The sequence below is a fragment of the Gambusia affinis genome, linkage group LG11, assembly GCF_019740435.1.
Source record: "Gambusia affinis linkage group LG11, SWU_Gaff_1.0, whole genome shotgun sequence".
Taxonomy (NCBI): domain Eukaryota; kingdom Metazoa; phylum Chordata; class Actinopteri; order Cyprinodontiformes; family Poeciliidae; genus Gambusia; species Gambusia affinis.
Window position 1 is genome coordinate 22,542,056 of NC_057878.1, and position 13,589 is coordinate 22,555,644.

The 13,589-nt window shown below is 35.7% G+C and overlaps 2 long non-coding RNA genes across 2 annotated transcripts in view; one reads left to right on the forward strand and one right to left on the reverse strand.

Annotated features, from left to right (window-relative positions):
• Positions 1–466: 466 nt before the first annotated feature.
• The window catches only part of LOC122839630, a 58,428-nt gene continuing 45,305 nt past the window's right edge, over positions 467–13,589 (reverse strand). Inside the window, exon 3 of the long non-coding RNA XR_006372083.1 lies at positions 467–939. This is a non-coding gene — a long non-coding RNA (uncharacterized LOC122839630). The remainder of the gene's footprint in view (positions 940–13,589) is intronic.
• LOC122839629 lies at positions 6,942–12,491 on the forward strand. The gene is made up of 4 exons (XR_006372082.1): positions 6,942–7,085; positions 7,388–7,458; positions 10,264–10,308; positions 12,105–12,491. It is a non-coding gene; the product is annotated as an uncharacterized LOC122839629 (long non-coding RNA).

Below are 13,589 nucleotides of genomic sequence, written 5' to 3' on the forward strand. Positions count from 1 at the left end.
ATAAGGCTAACTTGTACAAGTTCTGTTTGGAACAAAATATCTGTTGCTGTCAAGAAAAATAGATGCTAACAGAAATCTGAACGTTATTAGTAAAACGTGTGAGAAGCAGTCACAAAATAATATAATGCTGATTAAATATAGAATATTATGTTAGCTTTTACTAACCCAAGGTTGCCTTATCAGATTATGGTTCAGCATCAACAAATGCATTCTCCCTAATATTATTTAGTGAAATCAAAAAAAACCCACCTGTTCTGTGAAAACTACATTTAACACCCTAAAAAACTCCCTCTGACCAGGTGCTTTATAAGTACAAACTATTTGCTGTGTAGCAACAACACAAACACATGCATCACATCACCACCCACATAAAAAACTCTTCAGGATCTCTAGAGTTTCTGTTCCACATACAAATCTCACAGCACAATCTATTGTTGGCTTAAAATTTTATCATTTTATATATCGCTTTTTCTATGATTTTGAAATATGCATGCTGCATGCATGTCTACTTTTGTGTGTTGTTCCACAGGATTAAAAAGACAAAACAGTAAATCATGTAGGTTGTTTTTGAAGAATGCAGCAGAGATGCCTCAAGGATCTCTTTTTCTAACATCCCCTATTTCATGAACGTACTCCATGTCAGCTAAATCAACATCCCAAAGATTTTGTTGACATTCCTTGCAAAAACTTTTTCCATTACAAAGTTGTCAAATTTCAAAGATGTTGAGGACAAAATCCATTCCTTAGCGGATAGAAAGGTTTGTGGCCTTTTAACAGTTCAGAGCTTCAATGGCCAATTTCTGAAGAATTCTCAGTTGATTTCAGGAAGAATGAGGCTTCTCTCAGAGCAGCATGGGGTGAAAGCAGTATTGATGCAGCCTGCCCTCACCGAGACAGAGATCGTGGTGAGCTGGAGCCTTGCAGCAGGGTGGATGTGTTCTGATTGAGAGGACAGACAACACATGATAACTTATCAACAAGTGAGGTTCATCCCACCCAGTCACACTGGAGAATGAGCTTCTTCTACAAGGATTTCTCCCCGGAGAGAGAAGCTATAAGGGAATTCTACGTCTTTCAATCTCACAGAGGTGGAATCAGAATGAGACAACTAGTCACTGTCATTGTCATTCTATAACTGAAATCATAGGCAGATCTCCAGGCATCATTATCACCTCCAAACATACTGAATGTAAAAAGAGACAGCATGGCAGCATGTATATTTTCCTGATACTGTAAGATGAGAAAAATATAAGTCATAGTAGACAAAACAGGTAGAAACCCACAAATGCTACAAAAGGGAAATGACAGCAGGAATCCAAAAAACAGGCAGCAACAATAAAAATTGAAAAACAAGAATATAAATAGATGCTTTTTGATGAAGAGAAATTCACAAAGGAATGCAATTTGCTGCATTTTTTGCAAAGGTTTTACACACATAATGTGCTTTAATCTGTACCACATGTACAAAACACTGACTACACGCACATTCAAACAACTTATTCCTATCTGAAGATGAAGATGTGATTAAGTAGACGGAGAAAACTTTTACAAAAAAAAAGAATAATTACAAAATCAGTAAGTACTGTGGTTACTTTAACCACACCACTACAAAACTGAAAAAAAGAATCTTCTCCATAACTGATTCATACAAGGATCAAACCATTGGTTTATTTTAAAGAACTTATTTTTATCAATATAACACAACTTCTGCATCTAAAGAATTTGCTTCAGAATCAACTTCTTGATCCAAATTTTAAAAATACAACTACAAGTTTAAATTTTTGTGGTTCACTAATTATATGTATCTGTAAAAATATTAGGGCAAATATCCCTCTGAATGTGTGTTTAATTTATTTTAAAGATGCTATTTCATTTTTAGGGCTATTTTAGGAGCAGATAATTTAAAGATGTAACTGATGCAAAATGTTTGATGTGTGCAACAAGCTTTATGATGTTTCTCCACTTACTTTATACAAAATATCTGCTAATATGATTAAGTGCACATTTCAATGGCCCGGTGCAGAAACTCTCCATCAATATATTTACATATAGTTACTTTGTAGGACCCACTTCTGCTGTGAATTAAAAAATGAGATTATGAGTAGTTTGAAGGTTACATTTTAATCCATATTGGATTAGAATTTTAAAAAATGCATTGTGTAACTTAATATTTAATTAAACATTTATGCTTTTACAAACACTTTCAATCATTCAGAACTCAGGTTAAATCATGAGTGAAAATGTGCTAATGAACTGAGTTTTTTTTTTCTTTCATCTTAATGGCTTTCCTTTGCCTTGATGAAAACATCCATAAATTCAATCAGTGCAGCAGAGAGCACTGAGATGCAGCCAAACCGAGATGCAAGTTCTAGGACAAAACTCCTAGTGAGAATAAAAGCACCTTAAAACATGCAGGTACTTTGAGGACTCCAATATGCAGCAACACGTTACTATTTAGCATGACTTATAAAGAGGAGATTTTTGGACCAGATGGTGGTTTGCTTTAACTATATATGAATTAATGTATAGAAGTAAATATAGAAGTAAACATAAACTCAGGAGACCTTTAAACTGGCTCAAAAACCTGATCCTTTAATCAACCAAACCTACACACATTGTTCTGTCTTATGCAAATGTTATGCTCTCGTTGTTTAGTATTTCTGCTGCTGGTGTATTATGGCACTAAAAGACGTGTTGGGCATATATTTCAAACACTTACAGATTTGACAAAGTGGGGTAATTCAATGCTTTGGGAAGGAAAAATGTTTAGTGAGTGTAAACTGAATCCACAGATTTGCAACGTCTGTGTTCTGACACTTGGTGGTGGGTATTTACAGTCTGCCCTTCAGTGTTCAGAGGTGTAGAATAAAAATACAATTAATGGATATTTTCCTCCCTTAGGGGTTTATTTATGCAAGGACATGCAGTAGGTCATTGCAAATCAAAAAATGAAGGTGAAAATTGCTTTAGTATTTTATCTTTTATCCCATTTATATGCTTTAAAGCAGTGGTGCCCAAAGTCGGTCCTTGTGGGGCCGGCATCCTGCATGTCTAAGTTCTCTCCCTGGTTTAATGCACCTGGATCAAATGATGGCTCGTTAGAAGGCCAAAGAAGAACATTGACATGCTGAAAAGGTTGTTACGAGAGAACTTAAAGGCATCACTAATACTCTGTTAAGATAACAAAATGCAATACTTGCATCTCAACAAATAAGAATTGTAGACTCAAAGTGTATTTTTGCAATTCAATTCGAAATGTGATACTACTTATATAGATTCACACACCAAGTGATGTATGTTAAACATTTATTTCTGATCCTCTTGAATTTGGCCAACAATTCACAAATTACAATATTCAGTACAATGATCAGATCACTGAAAATAGATTTAAATTACATAAGTGTCAACCTATGTACTTTTGACAGTGTGGGCAGGCGCAAAGTGATATGATATGATATCAGCTTAGCTGTAACGCTTGCTAGTAAAGGGATACATGACATCTCCTTAAAGTTTAGTGGTACCCGGTCCAAAGATGATTTTGGACTGGGTACAGACTTTGATTTTCAACTTAAATTCAAAGTTTGCTTTCATCTGAAAAGATTAGCTTCGATTACTGAGCAACAGCCTGGTCTTTTCTTCCTAAGTGCAGGAAAGGTGTTTCTGCTTCCAGAGCAGCTTAATACAAAGTTCATGTCCTGAATACATCTGTGTGGTGTTGCTCTTAAAGCAAAAGTTTTCAATAAGTTTTCTACGTATTTCTCTTAAGACTGCAGCTATTCCTTTTGTTTAAGCACGAATGACTATTGCATTTAGCTTCATTAGCTAGAAGCCATAATATTAAAAAATTAAAAACAATATAAGCTTGAATTATATCGCTGAGTGTAGCAAGAGTTTCATTTTTGGAATAGGAATGCTGAAATAAATTTGCTTTTTGAAAATGTTGTAAATCACAGAGGTGCACCTGTGTGTTGTTATCATCTATTTTCCATGTGAAAACATGTCTGCATGAAATGTCAATGCCTTGGGAGAAGTAAATGGAAATATTAAAGGAATGATTTCCTAGCAGTTTGTAACAGAATGGATTTATTCCAGTCTAAATGATTCCATTCAGCCTTCAGACAACATTCCAATCCAAAGAAAATCGTCCTGTTTTTCCTCCATACTGTGAAAAAGAAAAGACAAACTCTTTCCATTAAATACCTCTACTGTGGTTAATGTGGCACTACACATGCCACTTTACTAATGGATTTGTCTAACACGTTGAATAAGCATTATAAACTTGTCCAAAAAATGTAAAGAACATTTATGTTCAAAAGCTTGGATAAATGTATATTCTTTGGTATGTCCTTTCTTTAGAGAAACAATTTTCTGTTATCACAATAATAATAGCAATAAAACTCTCAAGGCTTTAATATTCTTGCAACCAAAAGTTTGTTTGATGCTGCAGCACAGAAAAAGCTGATTTTTTTTCTCTGCTGGCCTCAAGCAGCATCAGAGTAAAAGGTATCCAAAGAATTCAGAGTTCATATGAAGAAATTTCAGAATGCATCCAATAACATCCCAGTTTTTCATCCAATATATTAGGACTACAGAGTTTTTAATCAAGCAACTCCACCTTGGTTATGATGACTGTCACGGCCTTCTGTTCCAAAAAGCCAAAATTTCCAATAAAAGCCGTGGGTGGCAACAGGTGGGTTTTGGATTTGTACACACTTCCGAATTGGTTTATTTATTGTAAAAGTAGAGACAAAATAATAACTAAAAATGTTTTGTAACTTAGTCGAAACGAAAAATAATCTCAATTTAATGTTTGAAGGTATAAAAAGTGGTCAAAAAATCATTTTACAAAACCTCCGGTCCACACCAGACATTTGCCAAACAATCCTCCACCAAGCACCCGGTGTGTTCTTAATTACTCAAATTAATGGGAGGGTCTAACAATTAGCAACGTAATCTAAACAATTCCAAATATGAAAATGAATTACACATTTTGGTTTTAAATTAACTTAAATATATTCCAACTACCCAAAGAACAAAACTAAATTGCAAACTACAAAAATGTAGCATAAATGGCAACAACACAGACACTAAAAAGAATTGAAATAAAAATCCTAAAAAGCTGATATCATTTGACCCTTTCCTTATGGAGTCTTGTTGTGTGAAACAGTTGAAAGAAGATATTTACATAGCGTTACGAATCCTTTAATAGATAATAGAAAGCTCATATTTCTTAACTGCTCTTAAAAATTAAAAAAAAGAAATAATTAAGATCTTATAATAATAATTAATTTAAAAAAAATTCTGCATAAACTTGTCCATATTAGGTCAGAGTAAAATTTTGAAAGCTGATAACTGGTAGCTGGAGCAACATCAAAAAAAGACTGGAGTGTGATTTCAGAGTGCGAGTATGCTAACTATTGCAAAGGCTTTTTACACTCTAACAATGGTGCACATACATTTAGAAGGCGCTGTAGATCTTTTAGTAACAGAATCTCTTTTGCCATATCTTTAGCAGAAGTGACAACTACTACTTTGTCTTTAGTTCCACTGCAGACACAACTCTTAAATTCTTAATCATGCTAATTAGGTGCAATTAGACAATGAGCATCTGAAAAATTCATGCAGCACTTAGCTTTGCCTTTCTTTTCCAACAGGGTGTAATTCAAAAGTCCTTAAGTGGAGAACTACAAAGTGCTTTTTGGTCTGGACAACATCTGAATGCAAAAAGCGTCCTATTACAGGCAGTGGTCATTCTGAAAGACACTCACAAGCATTTTCAAAGGCAGAATGCACAATGTGTGGTCTCCACAATGTCACGGTGGCTCGAAAGCGAGTGTTCAATATCATGTTGTCAGTGATATTCAAAGGAAAACACAAGATACAAAGTGGCAAACTGTCAGCACAAAAGGTGGGGTGACCATCTGAAAAAACTGGCCCACTTAAAGCTTCCTCGGTGATGTGCTACACTCCCAGCACAGACACAAAATGAATGGATCTGTTAATAGTGCTGTTCCATATTGTAATACCATCTGTTCCATGACAGGCCGTTGAGAGCTTTGCCATCATTTTCACTGGCCAGAACAAATTTTCATGCACCCTTGTCTTTTCTTTCTTCTTTCCTCTCTTTCCTTGCTTTTTTGTATTTTGTGAAAGTAAGACATGTTTTCCTAAGATTGAGAACCTGGATATGCTGAAAAGCTCCACAAATGTGACTGATCTCACAGAGCAGCTACATTACAATATGAGTTCACTCACTGTCTCTAAATCCCTCTGCAGTGCGATGCAAAAGTATTCATTCTTCCTTGAAGTTTTTTTTTTTTTTTTACATTTTGTCACAGTATAGAACTAGTAAATAACTGGAAAGTGGAAGCAAAAATTACACATGTAATATATATATTTTTACACAAATCTGACAATTTTGGAATGTATTTGCAGTCAGCTTTGTTTACTCAATCATAGATTTGTAGCAAGATGTAACTGATTGAATAAATTGACAATTTGGTTAAGCACATGGGTATGAAACTCCAGCCTTCAAAGACCAGTGTCCAACTAAATTTAGGTGTGTTTGTGATTTAACACACCTAAATCAAATATTTAGATCATTAGGAGCACTCTTTTGAACTTGATGACATGCCGAGAAAGCAATTCATCATTTGATTCAGTTGTGCTGGAACAGGGATCCGTCTAAAAGACATGGAACTCCAGTCTACAAACTTCAAGGACTGGAGTTCGAAACTTTGGCTGTAGATCACAGGTGTCAAACTCCAGTCCTCAAGGGCCTCTGTCCTGCAGTTTTTAGATGTGCTACAGGTACAAAACACTGGAACGAAATGGCTTAATTACTTCCTTCTTGTGTAGACAAGTTCTCCACAGCCTTGCTAATGACCTAATTATTCTATTAAGATGTAGTGCAGCAGAGGCACATCTAAGTTTGACACCCCTGCTGTAGATGAAGGGGGAAGCTTTCGGGATGTTCAGGAAAAGAATCCGTTTTGGAGGCTGCACAAGACTTGAGACTGGGAAGAAATTAATTCTCCAGCGGGAAAATGATCCTAAACATCTCATTATCCAGATGTGTAAATCTGGTAAAGACACACCACAAAATGCTTGAAGCTGTAATTGACTCAGGGCTGAATATAAATGCATGTTCCAGTCAAAAGACTTTAATTGTAAATCTTTAAGTAATTATGCAAAATCTTCTTTGCACATTACCATTATACACTGCTTTGTGCTAGTCTGTCACATGCTGTCCATAAATGTGACTGAGTTCAAGTAGCAGCTATTACTTTATGTGTCCAGTCTATGACTTTGCATCTTTATATTTGTCCTTAAGTTTAAATGGAGTTTTCTGTGAAAGTATCTTTAAAAGCTCCAATTTATTGACCAGATTTCAAATGGCTCCTATAAGGGAAGACTAAGCATCCTGCAATGGAATACCTCATGGGGTCATCTGTATGTGTGAGTGCCTATGTTTGTTTGTATCTTAATAAGGAACTACTCAATGCTTATTATTGTCCCTGTAAAGACAAGAGGTACATTTTTCTTCATTCCTGTATCGAATTGAAAACAGTTCAAAAATAGATTCTTTCCAACCATCTTATAAATGTAATTTGTTCAGAAAAAAAAAATACATTAGGCTTCTGTGTCATGTGAGATAAACAAAAATATGGATATTACCTGAATACAATAGGCATTGATAGGTTGTCTGACCTCATTTCCGGAGGTTAAACTGGGACGGCTGGTTGGTTACAAAAACAGGGTTTTTTTAAACAAAATCCCTTTTATTTATTGTTCATAGTGGCTCCTAAACAGCCCAATATGTGAATGGTGCATTTACTGAAATGTAGATTTTTTTTAATCATCAGTAGCTTAAACAGACTTGATGCAACCTATATAAAGTTTCAGCTGTGATTTAGCAACATTGATATAAATTTTGATTTGTTTAACAAACTAGTTATGCAAAATCAATTTCTTTTATATAGTTTCAGTATGAAAATTAGGCTATTCTTAAGATGGTTCTTCCAGAGGATTAAATCTATTTTAAAAAGAATGGATATTTAAGAAATGCTCTAAAGTCATCTAAAGCTGGAAAAAATAATTATTCTTTTTAGAATAATCTGTATCTTGATTACTTAAAAAGATTTTCTGTGACCGAAATACCTACATCCTCCACATTTGGTGATACCACTGCTAAATTTCACAATTTAGCTTGTATTTTAGAAAAGTACAAGCTTCAATTTTAGTATATTTATCAATTGGTGGAAAACAGTACCAAATGAAGATATTTGCTTTTAACAAATTATCGAGTTCTTATAATGCCTTGCGTAGGTTTTTGTAAACTTGCACTTCTTTTCATTTTATCATATTGTAATCTAATCTAAAATTTCAATATTATAATATGAAATATATTTAAGGAGTATTTTATTAGAATTGTGTGTGACAGATCAAACAAATCAATGTGTCTATTTGCCATAAGGGTCTTCAGTCAAATAGAAACAAAACTGAAGTTTTTATTTGTGAACCAAAATATAGATCAGTGCAAAGTTATTAAAGCTAGAAACTATTGACTAGTCTGGGTATGGGTATGGTTATGGGCTCAATGAGAATAAGACTCTTAAGGTCAGAGAGAACACATTTTTAAGTGACCATTACTGAATAAATAAAAAGAACACTCACCGGAGAGGTCAAGATTAACATTTTGATGAGTTAAAAGAATGGTTAGGTTGTAAAACAGCACTCCCAAAGTGGGAGAGTTCAACAGAACTACAAATGTACCAAAATATCTCCACCCCCTTAAATTGCAGACAGAGCAAGTAGGGCAAATCAATCAGAGAAGAAGTTAAGATGCCCAAGGTAACTGTGGAGAGGTTCCACAATGTAGGCGAGAGAATCTGTCAACTGGGCAGTTATTAATCATGCAGTCCACAAATCTCCCTTTTATGGAAACCTAGCAAGCCATTGTTGAGAGAAAGCCATAAGGTCCTACTTTCAGTCTGCTAAAAGCTTTGCACAGATGAGCTCAATTTAACCTCTTTGTCCTAAAAGCAAGCTGATGTGCTGGAGCTGTGGAAAAATAGGAAAACATATGAAAGATGATTATGTTGGTAAATGTTACAAACACAATATGACTTGCATAGACTGGACTCTATGTTCATAGCAAAGCATGAGTAGTCTGTCCAACTTCTTGAAAAGGAAATACAATTATATATTTTTATCTCCACAACAAGGTTTTATTTAAAAAGTTCATTTTGGTCAACATATGCTATTTTTGCATTAAAAACAACTTACTAACAGTTTCTTAATGATTTAACTACCTCGTTACCTTATATGATATTTCATGCTGAATTAAACAGTAATGGTCACTTAATCTTACAGACATAGTCACACTGTGACACTCCAGGCTCCAGGCTACATGGTATGAATTATGTATATAGTGCATAATTCATACCATGTATCATATTGTGAAAATTATACATTTGTGATTTGTTGTACCGCCAGTATGGAGGAGGAAATTAACAGTGTAGGGATGCTTTTCCTCTAGCCGCCACACTTTTAACTATTTTGTGTTGTCCTCTCACATAAAACTCAAATGAAATTTGTCCAAGTAATTGTTTTAAATAATTAAAAATTTAACATTTTCACTATATATATACATGAAGGATTTTAAGATGTACTTAGCTCTAATAATGGGTGCCAATAAATTTCGACAGCATGGTACATCCTGTACAGGGGTTTTTTCTTGGCTATTTCCAACATGGTCAGTATAGAAGTATTGATTGCGGCAAAAAAGCATTTCTCTGCATGAGTGGTCTTACTAAAGTGAAAACAGCTGACAGCCAAACTCTTGTTAGAGCAGAAGCGTTGAGGGCAGCTGAACTGCATGGTAGACAGAATACTGAAGACAGACAGAAACTCTGAGACCCACAGAGAGAACGTTGAAGTAGACTCTCCTTAATGCCATATTTTTCCAACACCAGTATATACATGTTTAACCCACAAACCAATTATATACACGGCATGAAATATGGAGGAACTACAAATAAGACATGAAGCAGCTTATCAAAAGTGCGATTACCATTTGAGGGACTGTGTGTCATATCATTTGCTACTCCAACATAATCACTCCACAAGACAATAATAAACTTTTTTTATTTTTTATTTAAAATGACCAGATGTGTTAATGGTAACATGATACAGTGACAAATACATATGCTTAATTAAATTGATTTTCACCCCCACCCCTCTTCTCTTGTACTTCTACAGGGATGGCAGAGCAGTTGGAGGGTTGAATGATGCTGGACCCTGCCTGTAAGCATTAATTGTACGGTCTCACAGAGTCTCCCTTGACATGAGGCGGAATATTGCAAGCGGGAGCAATGGACCGTGTCATTTTAATGTCCAATTCCAGCTTGAGCTCAGACCTCCTGCCAACCAAATCAATTGTTTTTTTACTGCTGGGCATTTGTTGATGAGTTATATCATAAAGAAGAAGCAATAAGCCTTAATCAGGACCTCATTGTTCTCGTCTTGGGATTACCAAGACACCTAGTGTGTAGCTCAAGGATTCACTCTCATACCTTTTTTTTCCAACCAAGGCAGCTAATGAGATTACAGCCATTATTTTCTATACTAAACTACCATATATCAAGTAAAAAATGCACAATTTAGTGTAGAAACTACAGAACACAAAATGTTCTCAGAAGAGAAAAACTGTTCTACCTTTATGAAAAAGCCAGTTTTACTTGTCTCTTCTCACTGGACAATAATAACTCTTACTTACTTACGGTTTCACAAATGGAAATGGTGATGCAAAATGATCACAACACCAATGCCCGCCAGGCTACAAACACTGCAATAAGCAGTCTGACAGACACTGATATAAGTTATCTGATGAGACAAAACAAACTAGATACTCCAAAGCTGATTTCAAGCTGTGTGGAACTGCAGCTCATTCAGAGAGAAATAACCTCAGAACAAAGATCTCAGATGAGCCAAGTGCATTTTAATTAGATTGTTTTAATTAGAGTGATGGCTTCAAAATTATTGTTTCACATAAACAGTGTGAGTCATAGAGAGCTTATTGTAGGGTTGAGAATGAGGTAAAATGATTAAGCAGTTTGGCTAATCAACAATTTCTTAGATTGCAATAATAACAGGACAATGAAAAAAAGCACAGCAAAGCAATCAAGAGGAGCATAGTGATGAGCATTGATGAACATTTATCCACTTTCTGTAAGTTCACTTGCCTTTTTCCAAACAAACACTCTGTGTTGTGCTCATGAACAACAAGAAACTCATAACACTGAGTATGTAGGTGTGAATCAGGATGTATCCCAGCTGTGGTGCCATGCCAAGTATTTATACTCCTTGAAATGTTTCACATATCGTCATTTATCACAAACGTCCCTGTATTGGTTTTAGGATTTCCTCAAAAAATAATGCATCATTGTGATAAAAGGATACATAGTTTTCAATGTTTCTACAAATACAAATGTGAAGATTGAGATTTAGGTCAGAACTTTGACTGAGCCATCCTAGCATGAATATGCTTCGATCTGAACCATCCTGTTCTATGTCTGGCTACAGGTTGAAGGTTGTTGTCCTCCTGGAAGGTGAATGTGAAATCTCAAACAATATTTTATTTTTTCAAAACTAACCCAAATGAGCCTCTGTACAACATTGACCTTATGTTCTCTGCAGTCGCAAACAGGGAATATTCTATTCCTCTAAAGTGAGTTTGATGTACAGTCCTGGGAGTTTCCCCAGACTGGAGCTGAAAACCTGTTCTAGGGAATAAATTATGTCACAGCAAAGTAAAATCTGGACCCACTAAAAGGCTAAGTTCCCACCAGAGATGAAGTGAGACTTTTTCAGGTTTATATATACAGATGTAATACATGTTTTAGAAACTTCTTTATGTGGGTCTAGACTTGAGGAAAATAAGCACATTTCATCAAGTGAAACGCCAAGTTCTGCCTTCCTTCAGTATGTGTAATTTATGATGCCAAATATAATGCATGTGTATTAAAGGATATGGGATAAAAGAATTAAAATACAATAGTCATAACTTCACCATTTTGGTTTTGTCTCCCTGCTTTGTTTAGTTGATCATCTTCGGAAGAAAACTCTGATGGTGCCCACTGTTCAAAGATCCCATTTTCAGAATCACTTCAAGGACTTCAATGTAAATGGTTCTGCACTGGTGCAGTCTGTGGTCTGCATTGCATAACATGAGATCAAGCAGCAATAAAATTACATAATTGTCACAAGTATAATGGGGCTACGCTAAGACATTCCTACTCGACATTCCTGAGGACGTACCCCCTCCTTCTGCTGAACAATCAGGGGGCTATTAGTCGACTTTTATAATGCATATGCTTGCAGCAAACCCAGACACCCCCAACTACACTTTCCATCTATCTCTCTGGGGATCCTGTTAACAAGTTTTCGCCCTAAAGATGTTGCGTGTATCTTTGCAAAGAACAAAATAAAAGAATGATACTGTCTTTTCAGAGCTGAATGTAGAGCTACAAAAAAAAAAAAATCATAAATATAGTATCTGGTTCAAGCATCGTCTAGAAAAAATTTCCTTGTGTTTGTGTTTTGGATAAATAAATCATATCATATCATTTGACTGGGTGCACAAAAGTTATTATGTACCACGGTTTAGAAAATGCACATGCATAATTTAAACATACTACACATGTAGTACACACACATTTCCACCTGGGAAACAGCTTTACACCTGCAACAGGAGCTAATTTACAAATTTTTGAATAGGTGTCCGCTTCAGAACAAAATAAAAGCAGACACACAGAGGAGAGGAGATCATTATTTCTTACCCTGCTAGCCTCCTTGAAGCAAACAGAAACACAAGAGGACCTATGCTGCTTTGCAAGTGTTGGAATTACTGTATGCTATGGAGGACAGGAACTAACTTTTGATGAAGTACATAATTAAATTGTGACTTTATACATGGGGAACTTCTGCAACTTTTAATGCTGGCAAAGGCCAGCAAAGGCCAGGTTAGGGTGTTGCGAAAAAGCAACGACCTAACCTGGTCTGGTACAGAAGAGGCATTGTCAGGTACAGACTCTGTTGCAGAAACTGCAGAACAAAATCATGCACATTTTGCAACAAATACACCTGTTGCAAATGTAGAAATGAAGAAAACTGGGTGTGTGATGAGCACCAGATTTAAAGCTTTGGCTACACACAGAGAGATTGATTAGATCAGGCTCAGTAGGTAGGAATTTGTCCTGTAACCAGATGTTGCTGGTTTGAACCCCTGGTCTGCCCGTCTCATACATTGTGTCCTTGAGCAAGATACCGTACATTACCTGCCTCGGTTGCTGGTGGTGGCCAATTCTATTGTATCCTGCCAGCTGTGGCTACAATTTAGCTCACCACCATCAGCATTTGATTGGGTGACTGAATGTAGTGTGAAGGACTTTGGGGTCTTCTGGAAAAATGAAGCGACATGCGAGTACACGCCATTTACCCTTCATGCAACCAAGTTGTTGCATGTTTTTGAAACTGCTTTGAGATTACATTAGTTATGAATTGATTCCACTACTAAATAACAAATT